This window comes from Phyllostomus hastatus, unplaced genomic scaffold (genome assembly GCF_019186645.2).
Source record: "Phyllostomus hastatus isolate PE091 unplaced genomic scaffold, TTU_PhHast_1.1 phas_scaffold_1066, whole genome shotgun sequence".
In the NCBI taxonomy this organism is placed as follows: Eukaryota; Metazoa; Chordata; class Mammalia; order Chiroptera; family Phyllostomidae; genus Phyllostomus; species Phyllostomus hastatus.
In genome coordinates this window covers 30,304,524-30,326,574 of record NW_025334004.1, presented here as the reverse complement: position 1 = coordinate 30,326,574, position 22,051 = coordinate 30,304,524, and the positions used below count along the sequence as shown (strand labels likewise).

Genomic DNA, 22,051 nt, shown 5'->3' with positions numbered 1-22,051 from the left:
CGGGCGGGAGGGGGCAGCTCGGGCTGCCCACAGGGTGAGCGTTAGCTCCTCCGGGGGCCTCTGGGGCTGACATTCCTGAAGGAAGCCGAGATCGTCCTACAAAAATACCCTTTCCAAAATAGCAGCTACTCTGTCTGGCTCCCTTTCCCGTGACAGGCTTATAGGCAGGGGAGGCTGGCCTCCGGATTCGGGAGGACAAGTGTCTGAGCCACCCTGGGAACACGGGGGGGAGGGGGCGGGGCACCGCCCGTGGGAGTCCCAGGGGGCCCCGAGTGGGTGCTGGGTGTTCTCCCCAACTGGCATTTAAAGGGGAAGCCAAAGTGTCCGCTGTGAAGGTCAGTGCTGGAGGAGGGGTCAGCGACCAGTCACACGTGGCACCTTTCCCCCATCGTTTGGACCCCTCCCCTCCCCTCCTGTCCCCTCCCCTCTCTTCCCCTCCCCCTCCCACCCCCTCCTGTCCCCTCCCTCAGTGTACAGGTCGTTAAGGGAGCTCCAGAGGGGAAAAAGACAGAGAGAGGAGAGCGCCAGAGTCTCGCAGACTGAGATGCGAGTCCCAGTCCGATCAGTCCCTTGCTAGGGAAGGTTGATCCAGTAGCTTAACCTCTCTGGCCTCCTTTCCTTCCCCTGTCAAACGGGAATGCCGAGTCCTCACCTGCCGGGCTGGTTGCTGGGGTGATGGAAGCACAGGGCTCCAGACCGCAGTTTCCCCGCCCAGCCCCCTGCGGGGTTGACCAGAGGGCCGTGATGGAGAGGGATCGATTATCCGCTCCCGAAGCCCCGGCCCGCTGTGGCTGCAAGGCCGCACACGGCCCTGCCGTGGCCTGCGGGGCTCCCTGGCCGGGCTCCACATGCCCTCTGCCCCGCTGGGCCTGCCCCCGCTCCGCACACACAGGGGTGCCCTCCGCCACCCCCGCCACCTGCCCCCCGCCGCCGCCGTTTCCGTCAGCGGTGGTCGTCCCTTCGCGACCGAGTCGGAGCTGACGTTTCCCTCTCTCGCTCTTCTGTGTTTTCTGAAAGTTCCGCCTGGTGCCACACTGGATTTGGGGTCAGAAAGACAAATTCAATAAATGCCACTTAGAAAAAAAATAGGTTTTGCTGAGCGCTTTTGCTCTTTGGTCTCATTTGGGACGCGTGGAGAGAGAGGCCCCAGAGGGAGCCCGGCGGGGCTTCTGTGGGGCTGGGGGGCCGCGCAGGAGGCGGGGCCACCGTGCAGGAGGCGGGGCCACCGCGCAGGAGGCGGGGCCACGGGGCAGCAGGCGGGGCCAAGTGCAGGGACCGGAGCCCGCACCCTGGGCCGCAGCTGCAGGAACCAGCGCATGCTGCAGCCTCCGACGGGCCGCCAGGCAGACCTGGGTAGCGTCTGGATCCGGACCCCCGGGGCCTCTCTCCACTGTGTTTTTCTAGAACTGTCTCCAGCCCCGCTGCCCGGCCCTGGGACACCGCGTTTTTCCCACTCCTGCGTTGGATCTGGTGAGGAAACCCCACCCCATGGTCAGGGGCTGGGGCGTTTTGACCCCTAGGACGTTTTGTTGAAGCAAGCTTTTGACTGAGAGTTCCAACAGTGGTGCGTTTGCATCTAGAAGGCACCAGAATTCCACAGGGAACGCCATTAAGCCCACGCAATCCCTGCATCCATTTTCCACACGGCGCAGGGAAACCATTTCCGTCGTTTCCGATTCCATTTTGCTGAGATTATGCTCGTAGAGATCAATTCTTCTGCATTTAGAATTTCACAGCGGAGATTTGCTTCATAAATCAGGTTTTTAATCCATCTCAAACTTTACTAATTGCAGCTTCTGCTCTCTCAGGCGGCCGCGGTTTCTGTCCGGGGCGGTTTTCCTGGCTTGTGTTACAGCTTGCGCTGCTTCTGAGTTAATCCGAGAGGAAGCAGTGAGCGGTGTGATGGGACAGGGAGACGGAGGAGGGGCGGGGGAAGGGGCAGAGAGGGGGACAGAGGGTCCACTGGTCCCAGGGCAGAGCCCCGGTCAAAGACTGTCCTCCCCGCTCCAGGCCCATCTGGAGGCCTCTCCTGCAGTGACCCGCGGGCACCCACAGGGCTGCATGAGCAGAGCAGGGTCAAGGGTCAGAACAGGACGAGGGACCGAGTAGCAGAAGGGAGGACCAGGGTCCTCAGCCACTTCTGACACTGGATCCTCCCGTGCCTGAGGCCAGTGCCCCAAGGTGCCCCTCACCTAAGCTGTTTCAGTCCCTGTCTTTTTTGGCTTGAGGCAGTTGATGGGGGCTTCTGTGGCTCCCAGACACCCCCCAGCTCTGCGCTCACAAGGCTTCCGCGTCTGCCCTGTCTCACGGGCTGTTCTGATGCCCCTGAGTGTCTCACTGGACCCTCTGCCCGGGGCAGACATACCAGGGGTCTCTCACTGTCAGCCCTTCGTCAGCTGTCTCTGGGGGTCAGCTGCACTGGGGGACGGGAACGGGTTGGTGGCATTCGGGACGAACTTCTTACTCCGTCTCCCTCCCCGGGAAACGGGGACAGTCACGATGCCCGCAGCGGCTCCGTGAAGACAGCAGAGCGTCCAGATCGTAGGAGGCTCTGGTTGCGGCTTCCTGCTGTACGCGAGCATGGACAGAGGGGATGCCTGGGGGCCTTGGCAGGAGCCGCAGGACGGCTTTGGCAGTCCCATCGCTCTCGGAGGGCGAGGAGGTAGTGACTCGAGACCGACCCCATGAGGCACAGCCTCCGGGTGCAGAAGCCAAAGGGGTCAGTGTTGCGAGAGGGACAGGCCGAACGTGCAGCCCGTACCCGGGGCGGGGACCCCCGCGGGCGGGGCGCTCCCGGTGGCCCGGAGACCCGGCCTGGTGCTTGCACGCCGGCCCCCGGGCGTGGTCTGTGTGGCCGGGCGTGCGGTGGGAGAAACCCTCAGAACTGAGCTGGCACCTGCAGGTCCCCGGCGGCTCTCACCGCCCACACATCCACCTTCGTTGTTTGCCGGAGCCCAGAATGGCGCCTTCTGTGGCATCCCGGGCCTGGCTCTGGCCAGGACACTTACCGGGGTCGGAGTGGGCTCTCAGCGAGTCTCGAGTCAGCTCTGAGCTCGCCCCCGGCACGGTCATCGGGCAGCAGCTCGTGGCCTGCGGGGTGCCTCAGGTGCCCCGTTCCGGGACATCTGCTCAGCGGTGGTTAGTTCGTGAACCTCTGCCTGCGTGTGGGAATCTGGCAGTGGAGAAGCTGCGACAGGTATTTGCTGGACCAGCCTATTCAATGCCTGAACATTATTTTATATTTGGGAAACTAAAAAGAAACTCCTATTATTTTAACACAACAACAAAAAAATAAGCTTGAAAAATGGCTCTGGCTGAAGAGGGACACGGATGGTAGCGCTTCCTTGCAGGCGGAGGAAGGTGGCAGATATGCATCTGGAACACCATCATGCCACTGGGGAAGGCTGGCGTTCCGTATCGCTCTCGTCTGCCTCCCCTGGATCAGCCCCAACCTGATGAAGGATCAGCTCTCCTGCCCCATATCCTCAGGCAGTAGAGTTGGAACCTGTGTCAGAAATGCCCCTCCTTGTCACGCAGGACATGTGTCATGTTACGGAGAACGGGCTGTGGGGGAGGTGAACGTTGTGTAGTCCACGTCCATTTCCCTGGTCACCTAAGGCCCCCAGGGAGGGGGGGGAGGCCAGTGTGTCTGCAGCGGAGCAGGGCAGGGACCCATGACAGGCAGAGAGGTCCCCTGTGGGTGTCCTGGGAAGGTCTGTCCTTCCCGGAGTCCGGGGCTGAGCCCTCGAGACCTGGTCCTCCGCTCCCGGAGACCCTGAAGGACAGGAGACTTGGGTCGGATGACCCGTGTGAGACACACCGGCATTATTTCTCAGCTCAGTGACCTCGGGCACATCAACCCCAGCTTCCATCTTCATGAGCCTGGCAGTGACACCTCCTTTCTTCCTCTTTGGCGTCACGAGTGCCCCTGTTTTCTCTCCCCTGGGAGTTGGCAGGCGGCGTCTGCATCTCAGAGACCCTGACTACAACCAACATGGCCAGCACCCAGCACCTCTGGAGAGGGGCCAGGCTCCAGGACCATGCAGCCGCGTCGACCTGTGCTTGCTGGGTGTGTTCCCAAGGCCACCCGAGACGCAGGCACTGCTGTTGTCCTTTTATACCGATGGATGGGACAACAAGGGCCCCGACAGGAGGTGCCCGCATTTGAGTGTGAGTGCCCTGCCTTCAACACCCCTACCCCCGACCCCAGTCGGAGCTGGTGGGCGCCGCACTACCCTGTCCCCAGTGAGAGTCCTCCTCCCCTCAGTGGGCGAGTGGTGGCGACACCCGGCAGGACCCCGGCCACCTCTGCCTGGGGTGCGTGAGGAGTGAAAGGGACCTCCCCCGAGTTTCCGGAACCCAGGACCCTCTGTGGGTGCAGAACCGACCGGCAGGGTTTCTGTCTCCGCCTGCCTTTCCCACTCTTCCACGGTGGGCTTTTGACCTATTTGTTTTTTGTTCTACGAGAGAAGCTTCTATTCGAGGGAAGCGAGGTGCAGAGAGGTGACTCGCTCAAGGTCACGTGCACACCGCCTCCAGGGGGAGCTTGAACTGGATGGCGGCAGCGTGCTCTCCAGCTGAAAGTCACACGACTGGATGGCCCTGCAAAAGTAATTTCTGAAGGATCGTTATTACACATGTGATGGGGGGGGGGTAGGGAGAAGGAGACAGGAGAGGGAAGGGCTCTGTTTTTCTGTGTCAGACTGAGGCCCCCAGCTGAAATGGGAAGCAAGCCTGGTGGGCAGGCTGCCTCTAAGGACGAAGCCCAAAGAAGGATAACTCGGGGGGTTGGGGGCGGGGGAGAAGTCAGTCACCCCGGCCTCAGAAAGGAAACTGAGCCCGGGGCCGGAAGTTCACCCAGCCCCCCTCTCCCTGCCCTCTGACGGGGTGGTGGGCGCAGTGCCTGCCCATCCAGTAGAACTGCAGGGCAGGGGGTCTTCCTGGGACAGTCAAAGGGGCCTGGTGACCGAGGCCCGGGGACACGAACCCCCAACCACTGAGGTCGGTCCTGCCCACGCCTGCAGGGATTGGCACCCACACTTTGGGCGAGGCTGGGGAACTGGCCTCAGCCATTCGTGGGCTGTGAGATCTTGGGCAAGTCGCTGGCCCGTTGTGCCTACAGTTTCCCCATGGGGGCTGGTGCTGCCAGGAGGAGCGTGGCTGTGCCCACCAGGTACGAGACAGCGGGCCGGCGGTTTGGTCGGAGCAAGGCTGCGCTGCCCCCCATCCTCCGAGTCAGAGCTCTGGGCTCCCCTGTGCTTTGGAGCCCCACCCCAATTCCATTGGTGACCTCACTGCGGAGGCCCCCAGAGGTTCTGCTCAGCCTCCTGACTTCTCCGGAAAGATCCAGCCCTGCCGTGCGTGGTTTTGTTTTAAGTACGTTTTAAAAAATGTGTTCATCCAGACAGAACGCGGCATCCGTTATCACATCCTGCTGTTTACCGTAGTGGCACTTCCTGCGGCTCCGCTGGCTCACCGGCCGCGATAGATTATGCAGGCGCGGGAGGTTAAGGGAGAAGATTCATTAATTTCTCAGCAGCCACAGGCCTCCTCGCATAGCCAGCGGCTCGTCTCTAGCCGGTCTCAGCAGCTAATGACCGTGAACCTCAGACTGGAGGTCACTCCTCCCGGGCTTCAATGGAGGCAGAGCTCAAGGAGTTTGGGAGCCGGGGCTGGGGTGGGCGGGCAGGGGGTGGGTCGTCATTGAGGACCACCTCAAGGACTAGGCCAACTGACCTACTGGTTCCCGGGTGCAAATGAACGTGAGGCAGCGTGAGGCTGGATGCGGTGGCAGCCGCTGCCTTGCGGGTCCCCCTACGCACGGAAGCTGATGACGGCAGCTCATGATTTAATCTTGGACTGAAGAGGTCTGGGTTGAACGACAGCCCTCAGAGCGTGGGCATGAAACAGACCTTCCTGCTCAGTCTCCGCTGCTGCATGCGCCTTGCCCGGAAGTCTCACGATGGGCCCTGGGCCGTGGGCACCAGCAACGGAGAAGGGCTGGCAGGGTCCTGATGGCTGAGTTGGCTGACGCTTGGGCATTACCCACCTTGAAATATTTAAAAACTGGTCCGGATTTCGTGGGGGAGGAGATGAGCTCTGTGCGTGGGCTGGAAAGCCTTATCAATGAAAAGCGTGGTTCCCGGTGCTATTTCTGAAGTTCTCTGCGGCATTTCACATCTCTCCTTAAATAGAGCCTCACACACACTTATTTGAACACTGCCTAGGTGTCAGACACCGCGCTGAGGTCTTTTCAAGCACGGGCCTCGTCGGTTCATTCTCGCTGCGACTCTGCGAGGGCGGAATAATTTTTTTCCCCGAAGAGGAAACTCAGGCTCCAGGGAGTGAAGTCACCTTGGGCTCCCTCGTGTGCGTTAGACCGGGAACCCGGGCTGCCGTCCTTCCGAGTTCACGCTGTCATGAATGGGCAGGCAGCGAGGCCAGCTGGGGAGTCAGGACGCCGGGTGCCGGTGTTCCCCTCTCCAGGTGGCAGCTGCGTCCCTGTGAAGCAGGGCTTGTGTTAGCTGGGGTCCTCCGGAGACACAGAACCAATGAGGTATGTGCGTGCGTATGTTTATATGCATAATGCATATGAGGTGATTTATTGTAAGGAACTGGCTCGCGTGGTGACAAGGCTGACAAGTCCTAAGACCTGCAGTCAGCAAGGTGGACACCGGGGAGGGCCGAGAGCCGAGCTCCAGTCGGAGGGCTTGTAGGGTCCAGACCCACGAAGAGCTGGCATTTAAACTGGGGTCTGAAGGCAGAAAGACCAGATCGGTATCCCGGCTCCGAAGCAGTCAGGTGGGAGGAGCACTGTCTAACTCTGCCTTTTATTCTGTTCATCAACTGATAGAGTGAGGCCCACCCACATGGGGATTCATCAACTGATAGAGCAAGGCCCACCCACATGGGGATTCATCAACTGATAGAGCGAGGCCCACCCACACGGGGATTCATCAACTGATAGAGCGAGGCCCACCCACACGGGGATTCATCAACTGATAGAGCGAGGCCCACCCACACGGGGATTCATCAACTGATAGAGCGAGGCCCACCCACACGGGGATTCATCAACTGATAGAGCGAGGCCCACCCACACGGGGATTCATCAACTGATAGAGCGAGGCCCACCCACATGGGGATTCATCAACTGATAGAGCGAGGCCCACCCACACGGGGATTCATCAACTGATAGAGCGAGGCCCACCCACACGGGGAAGGGCAATCTGCTTCACTTGGTCTATTGACTCAGAGTAAACCTCATCCAGAAACACCCTCGCAGACACACCCAGCATGACATGTGAGTGAATGTCTGGGTTTCCCGTGACACAGCCCAGCTGGCACATGAAATTAGCCATCAGAGGCTGGTCTCCCAGGTTTGGGGGACTCTTCCAGGGCAGGTGTTCTGTGCCTTCAGGACCAGGTTCCTGGCGATGAGGTCTCAGTGTGGGTGATGGAGCATTCTCTCTCTCTCGTAGGCCACATGCGAGCGTGAATGTGGCTTTGTACCCCCAGCCCCAAGGCACTTTCCTACAGTCAGGAGCATCCAGCCACGCCTACCTTTCTAGAATGTTCTCTCACCTTCTTCCAGCCCAAGCCTTGGCCAGCCTACCTCCTGGAGCTGTTTTCTCACTGCCCCAAGACACTGTTGGGGGCCAGGTCCTGAGGCTGAGGTCAGAAGTCCAGAGGCACACTGGGAGACGAGGGGTGCCTTCAAGTCTTCCAAGAGCCACAGAAGGGCAGGCAGGCGGTCTCCCCACAGGCCACCTCTGTGGCTGGGTCAGTTCCCCATCCTTGCCTGAGGTCCCAGAATACCCAGTGGCCAAGTCCAAAAATTATGCCCATGGCCTGTCATTAACTTCCAAAGAGGAATCAACGAGGCCCCACAGATGGTCAGCTCTCCAACGTTCTCGAAGTCCTGACCCAGCTGGGCAAAGGTCCCTCCTTTGGCCAAGGGGACTACAGTAGGAGGTGGCGGTCACTGAGACCCAGCGCAGGGGCTGTCTCCCACGGTCCCAGCCTCTGGTAGTCACCGTTCACAAGCGGCGTGACCTCGGGCAGGTCACTGAAACTCCCAGGTTCCCGTTCCTTCATCTGGAACAGGGGCCTAGAGCAGCTGTCTGGGGGCGGGGGTGGGGGTCGCTGTGAGGGTGACGTAGAATGACGTGTGTGAAGCCCCCCCAGCCCACGGCCGGCCCCGATCTCCTCCTGTCCCTCGCCACTGATGACACATTTTTCACCATCGTCTCTGCGGGTTAGAAATCTACCCACGTAGACTCTGCTTCTCCGAAAACTCACTTTGGGTGAACTCTCCAGATAAAATTATGTTTATGTCAAGGAGCCTGTAATAAAAAGTCTCTCTTTAAAGGCTGCCGAGGCTGGCGGCGCCCGGGGAGGAGGCAGGATTGAGCGTTTGTAACTGCGACGCGGGCGTGAAGGTGCCATCGATTACGGACACTTGGGGGAAAATGGGGCCTTTCACTGTGGGTTTCAGCCACGAGCAAATTTTCGCATTTCAAATTAGTCAGAAAAGGTAATTAGTGTCAAGGAGAGACTGCAGCCGCGTCGCCGTCATGATGGATGTCGGCGCGGGCTCCCGCTAATGACTTATGGAATTTTCATTCGGGAGACAATCGGGGCAATTTGGTGGTCAGCAGGCAGCCTGGGAATCAATCACCGTGATAGTCAATAATTTACCATTTCTATTTAAGGTCTGGAGCCTGCATCAGCTTAGAACGGAGTGAGCCCTGGTGGAGGAGGAGGAGGGTTGGCATCCAGCAAGATCCCGAGTCCGGTCTCCGTGCCTGTAAGAGGCCTCCATTCCCCCCCAGGGCGGAGCAAACGGGAAAAGTAGTCCGGGGGACCGCTTCCCATTGCGTCTTGGGGGGAAACAGTCACGTGCCCCCGACTGCGGGGAGATCAGGGGTTAGCTGTTCAACTAGGTTTAGCTTCGAGAGTTCATCTCTGGCGGTTAGACAACGCTACCAGGCAGTGATCCCCGAGTTACATCCTCGGTAACTGTGGGCCCCCCTCACTAGAGGGCATTGGCGCAGAGCCCAAGGGCGTCTGAAGGACAGACAGTGGGTTAACGGGGAACAGGGTCAAAGTTCTGGCCTTGGCTGTGGAGTGTCCTTCCGACGTGGAGAATGCCGATAGCCACGATGACGGCAACACCAGTTACGCGTTCCTGAGGAGCTGCCGTGTGCCTGGTGCCTGCTGCGTTTCTCACGTCTGGTTTCAGCGTGACCCTTACCGGCGGAGGCGTGGATGGGGTCACCCAGCAGCAGAGCATGGCCACGCCGATCCTCACCCCCAGCTCCCGGTCTCCCGAGTGCCGTGTTATTTTGGGCTGCGGGATGCAGGAAGCTGATGCTAAATTCCTAGACCTCAGCCGTCTCATCTATAAAATATGAATAATAATAATAATGTGCTCCCTGCACAGTTGCAGGACGAGCGTGCTGGGTGAGCCGTCATGCACGGCGCCCAAAGCCTGCAGGTGACTGTGATCAGGTCATCACAGCGGTCACCCCGCAGCTCCCAGGGCCCTGGCGGTCTGGGACGGGGTCACCTAGCCGCACCCCTCCCTTCTCAAATCCACTGAGGCACCGGCTCCTGCCCGGTTCTTCTTGCCCGCCTCTAGTGTCCACACTCCGTTCCACTCTCGTGTCGTATTGGGTCCCCAGATGCTGCCAAACCGATGTCCTGCTGCTCTATGTCTGTGAGCCCCTTCTTCCAAAGCTTCCAGCAGCGGCACCGCATTCCCGTGAGGATCAGACATGGCTGCCTCAGGGCAGCACGCGGGGACCCCACCTGCGGCGTGGTCTGTCTCCAGTCTGTCTCCAGAATGCTCTCTTCTGCACGCGCCCACTCCTGCCCAGAGCCCTCCCCTCCCTCCTCTGCCGCCTTCTCCTCCCTCTCCCTCATCGCCCCCGCAGCCACGGTCTTCCTCATCACGACACTGGCAGCGGCCCCCAGCTCCTCACGGCCCCCACCGGCATCCCAGTCCTCCGGGCGTCCGGGAAGCATCCCTGTTCCTGGTCTGTCCCTGCCCCCAAGCAGAGATCCTCCTTGTGTTTTTCACTGTCAAGGCCAGGGCCACTCAAATACACACCGGCACCACCTCTGTGCCCAGGGAGTCCCAGAGAGAGAGAGCCGAGGAGGGGGCAGAGCACGGCCCGGGGAGGGGGCGGCTCGCTGTACCTGCGGTCTGGTCAGCTCGTTGCAGTGACCGCGTGGTCCAGAGTAAAAGCGTCTCCTGCATCGTCTTCTCCATTTCTCATGTCGGCTCAGATGAGGAGTTTGGGTTCCATAGTGGCAATCATCCCACTCGCATTTTGGGACGTCGTGCTTTCAGGGAAGAGAACCCCTGAGATCACACAGAAATGCACATTGAAGGTGAGGCCTCCTGGCTTTCATGAGTACTCACAGAGGTCGATGACCCAGCCAGGCGTCCCCTAGCTGACTTGAGCTGCTGGGGTGGGGACAAGACCCAGTGACCCCCATAAGTACCCTCCTGGAGTTCAGAGACCAGAAACAGAGGCGGCACGTGGTAGGTAATAAGCATGTTTGATGGGAGAACAAAGAAGCATCAACAAATCCATCATCACGGCAGATTTTAACACGCTTCTCTCCGCCACGGATAGACCAGGCAGACAGAAAGCAACCAGACTGCAGGGAGGGTGAACCCCACAGTGAACCAGACTGACGTAACAACAAGTACGGAGCCCCAGGACCCACACATGACGCAGTAGATACTTTCCCAAGCACTTAATATCTACCCAAACCGATCCTACTAAACCATAGAATATATTCCAACAGATGCCAAACCATCACACCATAGAGAAATCATGTTCTCTGACCACACGGAATAAAATTAGAGATCAAAGCCTTCCATAGGCTTGGGAAAAAAGGATTAGCCGATAATTTGCCCATCAACGAAGACATTAGATGGAAACGTATAAAACACTTAACACTGAATGACGATGGGAACACCGTGTGTGTGTGTGTCAGCCAGGATAGGCTGGTTGTGCTGATACAACAAAAATCCCCCAGGTCTTAGTGGCTTCCCCACCCAAGGGGTGTTCCTCTGTCCTGTCACAGGCCTGTCATGCACATGCTCTTACCTCAGAGAAGAGGCTGATGAACCCTAATCATCCAGAGCATCCATCACCGGGTCCCGTGGCTGGGGGGGAGCACCCCGGAGAGTCTTGAGTCACCAATGAAATGCTTCCACGTAAGAGCCACGCTCACCACGCACACTCCCGTTTCCACACGGCCAGGCCTAACGTGAAGGGAGTGGAGAAGATAACCCTCCGTGGGTCGGAGGGGGCCAGCTGCCTGCCGGCGACAGCAGTGGCTGCCACAACCCAGCAACACGCTTGGGGACCCGCCGACGCCGTGGTGTGGGAGAAATGCATGGCCCCAAACGCAAAACCTAGGAAAGAAGAGAGACTGAAAAGAAGGAATCTGGAAGTCTGACCTCAGTGAGTAGAAGAAGAATAAGGCAGAGACCCCCCAAAGAACGCAGAAGAAAATGATGGAACGGTAGACTGAAAGGAATGAAATAGAAAACGGAAACGAAATAGAAACCATCGAAAGGATCAACAAAAACCAGAACTGATTGATTTAGAAAAACGAAAAGAAAAAACAACGAACAAAATAGAGAAATGCATGGCAGATGGAGTAGTTGAAAAAAAAAAAGAAAGAAAACACCAATAACCAATATTAGGAATTTCATGTCCGAATGTCAGAAAGACACAAGTTTGTGTCCTGTGGATCCGTAAGGACCCAGGTCTCTGTGAGTTGGGGCAGTGGGACCAGGCTTACTCCTGAAAGCTGGGGAACGGGGTGGGCTTCTCAGCTCGCAGGGGGTGGCTGGGGGGGAGAACCGCACAGCCAGCCAGCTTGCTGCCTGGCTGCTGGTTTTGTCAGAAGCTCCGAGTTGGCATTAACTGAAGTTCTAGAATGTTCTAGGCACTGTTCTAAGCATCTTATACACAGAAGCTAACTTACTGCTCCTTACGACCTCAGGACTGTGTACTGGTATTATCCCTTTGTTATAGACGAGGAAACCGAGGCCCAGAGAGTCCAAACAGCTTTGCCAAGGCCACACAGCCAGATCCCAACACGGGTCACCGGACACCATGTGCTCAGCCCCGCCCCCTCTGTGGCCAACTCTCTGGGAACCGAGTCCAGCTGCTCTCTGACCCGAGCTTCCCTGAGACAGGAGCCAGGGGTCTCCACCGGGTGTCATGGGTCTTTTCATTGTTTTTATGGTGGTTTTCTAATGCAAAGCGTTTTATTTTTTCTGTGCTTGAATATGGCAGTCTTCTCCCTTACGGCTTCTGCTTAAGAAAGTTGTTTTCCACGCTCTGGATAGACGGGCCCTCAGCCCTGTGTTTGTCCGGGACCTGTAGGGTTTCCGCTTTCCCGTTTAAATGCCCGACCCATTTAGGGTTTCGCCCCGGTGTGTGGGGGGAGCCCCAGGACCGGCTCTCTCCGTGTGGACGACCAATTAGCGCAGCGCTGCGCTCTGTGAGTGTCAGTCATCACTCTGCACAGACTGGGGAGGCTGCCGTCCTCGTCTAATGCTGTTGGATCTATTTCTGGATTCTCTTTGGTCGATCTGTTTGTTCACGTGCCAGAGCCAGGCTCCTAATTACGGCCCACGCAGTGTGTGCTGGCCGTGGGCAGCCCACCCCGGCGCCCACCCCCCACCCCCCACCCGCTCTCCCTTTTCCCGGTCCTCCTGGCTCGCTTTGCTTTTGTGTTGTTAAGGATAAACTTTCTAATCAACTCGCCTAGCTCCAGGAAAAACAAAAAACAAAACAGAACCGTAGCGGTATGTCTGAAGTTGGAAGTGCATTCAATCTGTAAATTAACGTAGACGGAACACTGACATCTTTATGCTGATGAATCTTTAGTCGGGAATGTGGTGTGTCTTCATCCAAAATAAAACTTCTAAGGGAAAAACAAGTAAGTTTCAAGAAGCTACACACAGAATCATTGCTATTTAAGTGGATTTTTAAAGACTTATAAAACAATAGTCTATTCAGTTTATAAATCATACATTGGTAGTAAACAGGCTAAAGTCAGGATGGGAATGACTCATGTCATTTCAGGGCAGGGGTCACTTCTGGGGGAGGGGGAAATGATCTCTGAGGCTTTGACTGATTTTAAGTCATTTCAGAGAGAGAGAGGGGCACACTCTGAAGGAATTACAGTGAATGTTTGGTCTTGGGGCAGGATAAACAGCGTGTGGTATTATTTCTATACCTTTCTCTAGGTTTGAATTGCTTCAAAATTAAAAACAAAAGAACAAGGGGAAGATGGCTGTTTCCACGGCGTAGGGGCACTCCCCCAGAAAATAGCCCGTTTCAGCGCCTTGGACGCGGTCTGGAGCGGGGCCTGACGCCGGCTGGGCCTGGGTCAGGTGGTCAGGGCGGCCTGCAGGGCTCGCTGCGGGAGGAACTCCATTAAAGCTGCCGCAGCCCCCTCGGCAGCTGGGCGGGAGGACTTCCTCTCTCCGAATGGGCATCCTTAGCGGCTCCCGAAGCAGACGTGAGCTGGGGTGAAATGCGGCGTTGAACGCAACCTTCCGGCAGCCGCCTGCATTCGTGCTAGGAAAGGTTCCGCCGTATTAAAAACCTGTTCCACGAGATGCTGTAAACATCTCATTTCCTTACTCTCCAGCCATCCACAAGATTTAAACCCACCAGGAAAAACACACGCGCGCGCACGCACACACACACACACACACACACACACGGGCAAAAGGAGGAGGGAGTCACTGCTTGCTCCCGACTCTACAATGGTCTGAAAAGACCCTTATTTAGAACGGCCGACAGGAAATTGTATTTTCATAAACTGGTTTATTGTGCAGTCCCAAGGCCTCCCGTTTCAATAGGACTTTAGAAACCGGCCTCCCCATTGACTTGCTGAGCCGGTTCACTCTGAACAATCTTCCTCTATGGGCACCCGCCTTCCCTACTGAACGTGGCCCAAACCGGCACACGCGTGTGCCTTGCAGAACCCCTCGCGGGCAGGCACTCGCTCCAGGAGGCCGGCGTGGTGTCGCCGCCCGTGGCGCCATCCCGAGGGAGCTGGGCCCGGTTTCTGGAGCTGTCACCGCTCATGAGCCGCCCACCGGGGACGGCTCCTTCATTCTGTTCTCGGCAGGGGCTTGCCTGTGTCCCAGCCGCCCCCCTCCCCTGGGGCCCACACACGGTTTCCGAGAGAACATTGCACGAGACACCCCGTTGTATGTGACGAGAAACAGTGCCAGGCAATCAGGCCTGGGGGTGGCCCCGGGGTGCCCCCTCTGCTTTCAGGAGTCCTTCTGCCGGCTCTGTTCTTCCTGGAGGAAAGTCCCTATCAGCCTCCTTCAAAAAAGGACTCCAGCTGCTGGCAAGGCGGTTACTTCTGAGGCAGAACTGCCGATGAGCGGGGCCACCCTTGGCCAAGAGGGCCAAGTCGGGCTGGGGTCCCCAGTCCAGGGCCCGAGGGAGTCGGCTGTGCCCGACGGAAAGAACATCTTCAGGTGAAGCTGTGGAAGTTGCTTGTCCTGCGCTGGAAAGGGGAAAGGGGAAACGGGGGGGAGCATGCGCTCGGTGAGATGAACTCTCTCCAAAGTGGCAGTGCCAGAGGCCAGGGCAGCGGGCACCCCGCCAGCCACGGGGCGCGTCCACCCACACCGAGCGGGGCTTCCTTTTCTTTGTTTCGAAATGCGGTTTCATGCGCAACCCTGCAGACGTCACCCGTGCCTCTGCCTCCGTGACCTTCGCATCAGCTTGGCAAAAACACGCACCCCCCCCCCCGCCCCCACACCGGGACCAGCGTTTGGACATGACCGACTGTGTGCTGCCTGTCTCTCCCGGGTCTTGCACGCGCTGTGTGCACGCGAACGCTGGCTGTCCGGGGAAGGGTGAATGCTCTAAAAATAGTCGCCCTTTCTGTGATGGTTTCGTTTTCCTCATGAGCATGTTTGGAAGTTTTTGAAACATCGCCGACACAATGGAGCGGGTCACGAGGAGTCGGGGAGTGTGTGTGTGCCGGAGGGGATGTGACTCGGGCCCTGGGTTCTTGCGTGCAGATCCGGGTGCGGGTCTGTGGGCGCCTCCGACAGGGTCTCCGCCTGGGGCAGAAGCGAGCAAGTGTTTTCCAAGTGGTTTCCTAGCCAGGGGCTCCTGTGCGGGCTTGTCACTTACGCGTTCAGCAAGTACTCGAGAGCTGGGAATCCAAAGCAGGGTCGGACAGACAAGGCTCAGGGACCCCAGGTTTTAGGGGGAGAGCGGGCAGTTGAGAAGCAGAGAACTGAGCAGGGGGCTGGCGCAGGGGAAAGGGAGCAGCGGGACATGCCCGCATGAAGCGTTTGGAAGGGGGACGCTGGCTCTTCAGATGACCTTGAAGAGCAGCGCAGAGGTCATCAGCTGGGCGCGTCTGCTGCGGTCTGGAGAATGGGGAGGCCTCCCTCGGGCCCTGGGCGGAGGCTGTTCGTCTCCTTTCCTGATGCGAGAAAGCCGTGTTTTACCAGATGCCAGATTGCCATGACAATGACCAAGTTCTGGCCAAGGGGACAAAGGCAGAGGGGTGCGGGCAGATCTGCTGTCTTTAATGGAAGAGGCTGTCCCCTCCTCTCTCCCTTCCTCCTTCCTCCTGGATGAAAGGAGACGTAGTGGTTGGAGCTCGAGCAGCCATGGAGGGCCCAGGAGGTAGAAGTCTCGTGCAGATGACGGCCAAGTAGCAAGGTGGCAGGAGCCTGGGTCCCTGGCCTGGTGGAATGTCACCACAGACCTACGTTGTCCATCTCTGACCTTATTTATTTAGGAGACACAAAAGTCTATCTTGTTGAAGCTACTGACACTGTGTAACCCACAGCAGTGCCATACACACGAAGCGACTCCTACGTGACATTGCATCTGCCCTGGTGGAGACATCGTCTTGATGGCAGGGATCAGGCTTCGACTTATTTCATACCCGTCCCCCAAACGCTGGTGCGGTGCCGGACGCCGGCTGGGCGCTGCTGGCAAACCTGCCTTCAGGGTGGTTCGCTCACATTGTCGGCACGTCGGCGCTTGGCTGGGGGCCTCAGTGTTCACCACGCCGGGCCACGCCGTACGGCCCCATGTGTATCCTCAGGACGTGCTGCTGGCTTCTCCCGGAGAGTGGGGGGGGGGGGGGGAGTGTCCCAGAGAGACACAGGCGGGAGCAGGGTGTCTCTTGTGAACCGGCCTCCGGAGTCCTCCTCTGCCGTTTCCACGAATCCTGGCCCACGCTGTGCGGTGGGGGAGCGAAGTGCACAGAGTGTCGCTGCCAGGAGGTGGGCATCCCTGAAGGCCATCTGGGGTCCTGTCGCTTTCCATCCTGAGACCCTTCCCCATCCTCGGGGAGGGCACCCCCTGGTTCTGGCTCCCCCCTGCCCCCCCACGCACAGAGTCTCAGCTGGAAGTGCCACACGGAGCCCTCTCGTTCCCTCGGGTCAGTGACCCAGAGCTGTTATTTGACAAAGAGCCACCTCGGAGAGGACCAGAGGCAGGAGGCCACGTGTCCCTTAAAGACGAGCGGTTAGTGCCCAAATCCCCCTCCCTGCAGGGAGCTGGACGCAGGGCTCAGGAACCCCATCTCGCCTGGGCAGGGAGCAAACCACGTGACAGCTTCTGGGCCGACCGGTCGCTCAGGCTTGTCCGTGAGAACAGAGAGTGCCTGCCAGCAGTCTGGCTGCGGGAAGAGTCCGCCCCTTCCAGGCCAGGGACCGCTGGTGGCGGCCGATGGGGGCCGGGGAACCAGTATAATAGACTCTCCTCAGTACAGCCAGCGTAATAGAAGTGACACAGAGCTGTTGACCTTTAGCTGTGGGACCAGTCGTGTGCTGGTGCAAACCTTGCTAATCTCCGGAGAGCTGAGCGTCGAGTTTTCAGGAATTTTGAGAGCTGATTGTTAAACCGCCACTCCTAAAAATTGCATTGTGCAAACGCACCATTCATTTCTGTTAAAAACAAAGGCAATGCATACTCAGAGCTCACTGCCTGCTAACTATTTTACTACGAGCCATGCTCCTGCGGTGTTTACGCCCCGTGGGTCTGGACGGTGAGGACACTGCGTAACGGTGAGCTGCCGGTCACCTCGCCCCCGCTCCGCTCCAGTGACCTCCCCTGGGTCCCTCGAAAGTGGCCATGGTGAGAGTGTTTACAAATCCTACAAACCATCGACACCCTGTCCCAGCTGGCTGTCACATGTTTGCCAACACGTCACTGTGGGGGACGTGACCCGAAGAGTCATCTGGCTCAGTGGGTGCCGTCACCCGGGGAAGAAGGCCCTCGGTGGCAGTGACACCTCTCGGGCTCTGCTTCCCGACCCGCAGTGACCGGTGGGTGATTGAGTGGGGGTCCGCTCCTCTCTGGACCTTAGTAGGAGCAGGTGGTCTCTCGGTTTCCTTCCAGCCCTGGAGCCTACACAAGAGCCATTCATTTTAGGGGACTTAATGTTACCCCTCCTGTGGAGGGTCACTAATCCCGGGCCCGGGCAGCTCTGCGGGCGTGCAGACGGCCCCCGGCAGACGTGGATGGGGGCCAGAAAAGGAGCTGGGTCTGATGATCTGAAGGCTAAGCCATTCCTGCCTATGGACAGCCGCAGGAGGAAAAGGGAAATCCCAAAAGCTTTCACGTAAACCAGCTGCTCACTTCAGAGCCCCCCCAGCCCTATATGGCCCACCCCCCAATTTATTGACCTGGAAAACTGGAAGGGAGCAGAAAAGCAGGGGTTAATCTGTTGCCACCACAGGAACGATTCTTCATTTGGCCTTGGATGCCGCGGACCATTAAAATGCAATATTACGTGAATCGCAGTCCATTTCCTGCATGTGCGGAGATGGGGCTGCAGTGTTTTAGGTGCTACACGCTGAGTCCCCAGGGCCACAGATCACGCTGGGATGGGGAGGGGAGACGGCTGGGCACCAGGGTCAGCTCACCAGGGCTTGGAGCAATTTGGCCCTGCCCTGCAGCCCGGGCCACCTTGGGAACCCAGGTGTGCTTGGCCAGGGCATGGGGATGGGCAATCCAGAAGCCGTTCTGCTGTCCCTTACGTGAGGTTCTGTGGGGTCGTTCACACTGGAAGGGACCCCGGAGACCTCATTTTATAGATGGGAAACTGAGGTTCCAAGACAGCAGTGGGCTCATACCAGAACCCCGCAGTGGAGACGAGGCCCAGTTCTGTGGGCTCCTGGTCCAGGAGGGGAGGCACCTGGCCTGCTGGGTAGGGTACAAGGCTGAAAATCAGTTAGCCACTAGGCCTGGATCTGCCTGCTTGTTTTCCAAAGGGTTCCAGAATGCCAACAGCGCCCAGAGCTGTTCATGTACCATGGCTCATGAGTGCCACCTAGAATCTGTTCAAATAAAATTGCCAGTCCAACCTGGAATGCCTGGGAAGCAGTGCAGGAGTTGGGAAATGGGAGAGAGACTTTTACCATCACCATCTCCATCTCTATCATCATCACCATCTCCATCACCACCACCATCTCCATCTCCATCTCTATCACCGTCTCCATCACCACCTCTATCATCATCACCTCTATCAACACCACCGTCTCCATCACCATCTCTATCACCGTCTCCATCACCATCACCATCTCCATCACTATCTCCATCTCCACCACCATCTCTATCATCATCACCATTACTATCATCATCTCCATCATCTCCATCTCTATCACTATCTCCATCTCCATCACCATCTCCATCTCTATCACCATCTCCATCACTATCTCCATATTCACCACCATCTCCATCTCCATCTCCATCACTATCTCCATCACCATCTCCATCACCATCATTATCTCTATGATCATCACTATCTCCATCACCATCACCATCTCCATCTCCATCACCATCTCCATCACCATCCCCAGGTCCATCTCCATCACCACCACCACCTCCATCTCCATCACCACCACCATCTCCATCACCATCACCATCTCCATCTCCATCACCATCTCCATCACCACCACCACCTCCATCTCCATCTCCATCACCATCTCCATCACCACCACCACCTCCATCTCCATCTCCATCTCCATCACCATCTCCATCACCACCACCATCTCCATCACCATCTCCATCTCCATCACCATCACCAGGCCCATCACCATCACCAAGGATGACTCCTGGCCCATCTGCGGGGAGGGCCCGTGTCTGTGCCGGGCCTCAGAAGAGCTGGTGGAGACTGGAGGGCCAAGCAGCAATTAGCCTTGCTCTGTGTGGCAGCAGCAGGCAAGTTGGCATCCATCGCCTTTGTGGCTGAGCGCAGCCTGCCCCGCTTCAGTGCTGTGTGTTACCGAGTGCTGCCCTCCCCCGGGCCGCTGCCCTGGTCTTGGCACCCCGTCTTCTGCCTGGAGGCGGCACAGGCTCACCACCCACCCCCACTCCAGCAGCACTGTTGCTCCCCATGCACCATCCTCCTGGCGCTCAGAGTTCTTTCTAAACACAGTTGGGTGGACCAGGCCTTTGCCTGTGACAATCCTCAGGGACTCCTGGGTCACAGCCAAGTTCCACAACCCCCCAGGCTTGCTTGCCCCGACGGGTCCGACTCAGTGCAGCTCCCCCGAATCACTCGCATGGCTCATTTCCCACTGTCCACTCGGTCAAAACTCTCTCCATTCCTCAAAGGCATTGTGCTCCCTGTTCCCAGGCCTTTCCCGGGAAAGGTTCCCTCCTCTTAGAACATTCTTCCCATGTCTTTGTTTGGGGAACGACTTCACCCAGCATTCCGCTGTCAGCACACTCTGCGGTGTTTTGGTTTGCTCTGGACCACTTTCCGCTCTAAACTGAGCAACGTGGGGGCAGGGGTCACATCTGTCCTGGTGGCTGCTGTGAATAAATGCCCAGCACAGGCCTGGGCAGCCACTCAGCTGAGCCGATTTTAACCAGTGGGTAAAAGCTATAGGGGACAGAACTTTCTGGAACTTTCCAGAGATGCTCCACACTGCCCTGGAACGTAGTGAGACTTCTGTCATTGGGAATATACTAGCAGAGGATGGACAGTCCCTGCCAGGTCTGTGCCTTTAGTGGGGATGAAATGAGATGACCAGTTAGATTGTGAGTATTCTAGAATTCCCCTCGCGTGCCAGCCTGGAGGCTGAAGGAGGAGGAATGCCCGCCAGCGCAGGTGGGGTTGAGGGGGACGAGGTGCCGAGTGAGGGCAGAGTTGGCCCAGGGTGGGTGGCCAGGAAGGAGGTTGGCAGCAGGACGAGAGATACTTTTTAAAAAAATCCTCACCCAGTGACATTTTTTCATTGCTTTTAGAGGGAGAGGAAGGGAGAGAGAGAGAAACATCGACGGGAGAGAGAAGCATCAGTTGGCTACCTCCCACGGCACCTGGACCAGGGATCCGACACACCCCGACCAGGGATCGGGGATCAAACCCACAACCTAGGTACGTGCCCCCACTGGGAATTGAACCCACAGCCTTTCTGTTACGGGATGAAGCTCCAACCATCTGAGCCACACCGGCCAGGGCTGGATGAGCAAGACTTTGGATGGGGGCTCAGCCCCCCCTGGATGTGCCTGATGGCCCCACTTACTGATGTGACCGGTGCTTGCTCAGGGCCCTGCGTGTGCGCTCAGTGGCCCTGACCTCAGCCCTGTGAGGACAACGAGGCCCCAGCTGACCCCCAAGTTGTCCTCCATGCTGGTGGTGCAGCCGAGATGAGAAGGAGGCTGTCAGAGTCCAGAACCTGAGCTCTTAGCTCAGACACGCCACCCTCCCTGCCCGTGGGGACTGCCACTGTTGCTTTGTCTTCAGGCTTTAACTGCTCGGTGGGGACCACCTGTCCTTCAGGTCCCTGCCCCCACTCGATTGTGCTGGTTCTCGAAACTTCCCTGTGCCATCCTGGCCCTGGGCCGTCCTGACCCTGCACCTTCAGGTGCAGAAGGTCATTCTCTCTTATGAGCACCCGTGACTGATCGCACGAACTTCACGAGTGTCTCTGCGCAGGACTTCCCCAGAGACGGCTGCAGTGCGCTGGCCTCCACGCGCCCTGCTTGGGGCCAGCGCCCAGGCCACGCCTCTCCTTCCCGAAGGGGTGGGAGGGTGGAGTAGGGTTTGGGGGCTGAGCCTCCCCGGCCCAAAGAGAAACTCCCCCCAGTGGATCCAAGAAGGACAAGAAGGGCCTCCCCCAAACCCTGCTCAGGAGACTCTGAGGACGAGAAGTGACGAGTGTTAACACTAAGCACTTGGTATGAGGCATCTCACCTAACTCCCCAGTCACCCCGTGAGGTAGTTAGTGCCTCATGTCTTCCCGTGTGATCCCCATTTTACAGATGGCAAACTTGAGGCCCAAGACGTAAGGCCCTCAGGGTGCCACACCTGAGTGTCAGAGCCAGGACTCAAACCCGGGTCCCTTCGATTCCCAGACTGCCACGCTTCACCCCCGTGGTCAGCTGTCTTCCAGCAGCAGAAGGCTGTGAGCCACCAGGTGGACCCCGCCAGGAGCCACCGCGACGAACCTCAGGGCCGAGCAGACACCCCTGAGAGCAGCCCCCGTGCCCCTCCGTCCTGCGACGTGCTGGAGGCAGCCGCTCGGAAAATTGAAAAGTGATGGAGGCCCCGGGTGAGGTAAGCGTCTTGGTATCAGTCAGTGGTTTTATGGGGCGAGGGAGGCTGGGCGGCGGCCGAGAGGCCTTTTGTCAGCGATGTCTGTGCAGAGGGACAGGAACTGGCCCTGGGCGGAGAGGGTGCCGAGAAGAGGGGGCTGCAGCCTGGCTGTCCCCCCGCGTGGGAAACCGCTCAGTGGCGCGGCCTCTCCAGCGCTCTCTGCAGGGCGGGGGGGCGGGGGGTTCGGTGGGGCTCCCGGCCCGGCAGCCTCCCCTGGGAGCCCCAGGCCGAGCCAGAAAAGGAGGAATTTGCCTGCGAACCCAGAGCTCCCCTTTGCCGGGGATTTGGCTGCCCACGCTTTATTTTTAGCAGGAGTACAAGCTCACTGAGCAGACCAAATGAGCTTTGGTCAAAGGGAAGGGCGAGCAGTGGAGGGGGGTTTGGGAGGCCTGTCGGGGGCAGGCGG

At 58.3% G+C, this 22,051-nt stretch overlaps 1 pseudogene; it reads right to left on the bottom strand.

Moving 5' to 3' along the window:
• LOC123829053 overlaps positions 1-18,931 on the bottom strand; it is a 33,538-nt pseudogene extending 14,607 nt beyond the window's left edge.
• Positions 18,932-22,051: the final 3,120 nt, after the last annotated feature.